Source organism: Phytophthora infestans, genomic scaffold (genome assembly GCF_000142945.1).
Source record: "Phytophthora infestans T30-4 supercont1.4 genomic scaffold, whole genome shotgun sequence".
Taxonomy (NCBI): domain Eukaryota; phylum Oomycota; class Peronosporomycetes; order Peronosporales; family Peronosporaceae; genus Phytophthora; species Phytophthora infestans.
Window position 1 is genome coordinate 4,559,092 of NW_003303755.1, and position 4,394 is coordinate 4,563,485.

Here is a 4,394-nt window from a genome sequence, read left to right on the forward strand (position 1 = left end):
TGGATGGGCTCACTGTTCCGGCGGAGCTAACAGTAGTCAAATAGCAATCGGAAAGTATAGCCATCCGGCCAGTGAAAGAGGGTCAAGAGGTTCAGCACAAAGCAGCACACTACCGTCAGGCGGTAGCAGCAGGCAGTAAGTGAGCTGACGAAATAAAACACTGTAGGCAGCAAAACATGGTGGCGGTGGGTGGCGAATAGCTGCGAGGTGGTGTGACAGCGATGCAGTGGTTCGAAGAGCACGTGGGAAGCGTAGACAAGCAAAAGAAGCAAGTCGGCGACAGTAGTTTGGTGGTGCAAAAGAAGCTCTCCCAGCTGGGTTTGAACCAGCGACCTTGAGGTTAACAGCCGCACGCTCTACCAACTGATCTATAGGAGAAGCACGACAAGCTAACCACCGCACCGCATCGCCAAAACTGCATTCTCAACGAGTACACACGCAACCACACAAAACCGCACCGCCGTACGCCCTCTTACCAGCTAGCGCCTCGCACACACCTCGTCTAGCACCCACCCAGCCTTTGAACATGTCAAACACAATTCAAACTGACAAGAAAGTTGGACGCGCGCCAGCGATAAATGAACGCTGCCAAACGATCTACCGCGAATCTATCATGCATGCCGCATCAGCACAGGTCACTAGCACGCTCTAGAAAGCACCAAAAGGGGTCCGCCAAAGCGACCCCGTCCAGGTCGCTGCTTCGAGCCTGGCAGTGGCCTTGACACTGGGCAGTGGATCTAGCGCGACCACAGTGAATGGGCTCACTGTTCCGGCGGAGCTAACAGTAGTCAAATAGCAATCAAAAAGCATAGCCATCCAGCCAGTCAAAGAGAGTCAAGAGGTTCAGCACAAAACAGCACACTACCGTCAGGCGGTAGCAGCAGGCAGTAAGTGAGCTGACGAAATAAAACACTGTAGGCAGCAAAACATGGTGGCGGTGGGTGGCGAATAGCTGCGAGGTGGTGTGACAGCGATGAAGTGGTCGGAAGAGCACGTGGGAAGCGTAGACAAGCAAAAGAAGCAAGTCGGTGACAGTAGTTTATGGGTGCAAAAGAAGCTCTCCCAGCTGGGTTTGAACCAGCGACCTTGAGGTTAACAGCCGCACGCTCTACCAACTGAGCTATAGGAGAAGCACGACAAGCTTACCACCGCACCGCATTGCAAAAACTGCATTCTCAACGAGTACACACGCAACCACACAAAACCGCACCGCCGTACGCCCTCTTACCAGCTAGCGCCTCGCACACACCTCGTCTAGCACCCACCCAGCCTTTGAACATGTCCAACACAATTCAAACTGACAAGAAAGTGGGACGCGCGCCAGCGATAAATGCACGCTGCCAAACGATCTACCGCGAATTTATCATGCATGCCGCATCAGCACAGGTCACTAGCACGCTCTCGAAAGCACAAAAGGGGTCCGCCAAAGCGACCCCGTCCAGGTCGCTGCTTCGAGCCTGGCAGTGGCCTTGACACTGGGCAGTGGATCTAGCGCGACCACAGTGGATGGGCTCACTGTTCCGGCGGAGCTAACAGTAGTCAAATAGCAATCGGAAAGTATAGCCATCCGGGCAGTGAAAGAGGGTCAAGAGGTTCAGCACAAAGCAGCACACTACCGTCAGGCGGTAGCAGCAGGCAGTAAGTGAGCTGACGAAATAAAACACAGTAGGTAGTAAAACATGGTGGCAGTGGGTGGCGAATAGCTGCGAGGTGGTGTGACAGCGATGCAGTGGTCGGAAGAGCACGTGGGAAGCGTAGACAAGCAAAAGAAGCAAGTCGGCGACAGTAGTTTGGTGGTGCAAAAGAAGCTCTCCCAGCTGGGTTTGAACCAGCGACCTTGAGGTTAACAGCCGCACGCTCTACCAACTGAGCTATAGGGAGAAGCACGACAAGCTAACCACCGCACCGCATTGCCAAAACTGCATTCTCAACGAGTACACACGCAACCACACAAAACCGCACCGCCGTACGCCCTCTTACCAGCTAGCGCCTCGCACACACCTCGTCTAGCACCCACCCAGCCTTTGAACATGTCCAACACAATTCAAACTGACAAGAAAGCTGGACGCGCGCCAGCGATAAATGCACGCTGCCAAACGATCTACCGCGAATCTATCATGCATGCCGCATCAGCACAGGTCACTAGCACGCTCTCGAAAGCACAAAAGGGGTCCGCCAAAGCGACCCCGTCCAGGTCGCTGCTTCGAGCCTGGCAGTGGCCTTGACACTGGGCAGTGGATCTAGCGCGACCACAGTGGATGGGCTCACTGTTCCGGCGGAGCTAACAGTAGTCAAATAGCAATCGGAAAGTATAGCCATCCGGCCAGTGAAAGAGGGTCAAGAGGCTCAGCACAAAGCAGCACACTACCGTCAGGCGGTAGCAGCAGGCAGTAAGTGAGCTGACGAAATAGAACACTGTAGGCAGCAAAACATGGTGGCGGTGGGTGGCGAATAGCTGCGAGGTGGTGTGACAGCGATGCAGTGGTCGGAAGAGCACGTGGTAAGCGTAGACAAGCACAAGAATCAAGTCGGCGACAGTAGTTTGGTGGTGCAAAAGAAGCTCTCCCAGCTGGGTTTGAACCAGCGACCTTGAGGTTAACAGCCGCACGCTCTACCAACTGAGCTATAGGAGAAGCACGACAAGCTAACCACCGCACGGCATTGACAAAACTGCATTCTCAACGAGTACACACGCAATCCACACCAAATCCGCACCGCCGCACGCCCTCTTACCAGCTAGCGCCTCGCACACACCTCGTCTAGCACCCACCCAGACTTTGAACATGTCCAACACAATTCAAACTGACAAGAAAGCTGGACGCGCGCCAGCGATAAATGCACGCTGCCAAACGATCTACCGCGAATCTATCATGCATGCCGCATCAGCACAGGTCACTAGCACGCTCTCGAAAGCACAAAAGGGGTCCGCCAAAGCGACCCCGTCCAGGTCGCTGCTTCGAGCCTGGCAGTGGCCTTGACACTGGGCAGTGGATCTAGCGCGACCACAGTGGGTGGGATCACTGTTCCGGCGGAGCTAACAGTAGTCAAATAGCAATCGGAAAGTATAGCCATCCGGCCAGTGAAAGAGGGTCAAGAGGCTCAGCACAAAGCAGCACACTACCGTCAGGCGGTAGCAGCAGGCAGTAAGTGAGCTGACGCAATAAAACACTGTAGGTAGTAAAACATGGTGGCAGTGGGTGGCGAATAGCTGCGAGGTGGTGTGACAGCGATGCAGTGGTCGGAAGAGCATGAGGGAAGCGTAGACAAGCAAAAGAAGTAAGTCGGCGACAGTAGTTTGGTGGTGCAAAAGAAGCTCTCCCAGCTGGGTTTGAACCAGCGACCTTGAGGTTAACAGCCGCACGCTCTACCAACTGAGCTATAGGAGAAGCACGACAAGCTAACCACCGCACCGCATTGCCAAAACTGCATTCTCAACGAGTACACACGCAGCCACACAAAACCGCACCGCCGTACGCCCTCTTACCAGCTAGCGCCTCGCACACACCTCGTCTAACACCCACCCAGCCTTTAAACATGTCCAACACAATTCAAACTGACAAGAAAGATGGACGCGCGCCAGCGATAAATGCACGCTGCCAAACGATCTACCGCGAATCTATCATGCATGCCGCATCAGCACAGGTCACTAGCACGCTCTCGAAAGCACAAAAGGGGTCCGCCAAAGCGACCCCGTCCAGGTCGCTGCTTCGAGCCTGGCAGTGGCCTTGACACTGGGCAGTGGATCTAGCGCGACCACAGTGGATGGGCTCACTGCTCCGGCGGAGCTAACAGTAGTCAAATAGCAATCGGAAAGTATAGCCATCCGGCCAGTGAAAGAGGGTAAGAGGCTCGGCACAAAGCAGCACACTACCGTCAGGCGGTAGCAGCAGGCAGTTAAGTGAGCTGACGAAATAAAACACTGTAGGCAGTAAAACATGGTGGCGGTGGGTGGCGAATAGCTGCGAGGTGGTGTGACAGCGATGCAGTGGTCGGAAGAGCACGAGGGAAGCGTAGACAAGCAAAAGAAGCAAGTCGGCGACAGTAGTTTGGTGGTGCAAAAGAAGCTCATCCCAGCTGGGTTTGAACCAGCGACCTTGAGGTTAACAGCCGCACGCTCTACCAACTGAGCTATAGAGAAGAAACGACAAGCTAACCACCGCACCCGCATCACGACAAGCTAGCCACCGCACCGCATTGTCAAAACTGCATTCTCAACGAGTACACACGCAACCACACAAAACCGCACCGCCGTACGCCCTCTTACCAGCTAGCGCCTCGCACACACCTCGTCTAGCACCCACCCAGCCTTTGAACATTTCCAACACAATTCAAACTGACAAGAAAGTTGGACGCGCGCCAGCGATAAATGCACGCTGCCAAACGATCTACCGCGA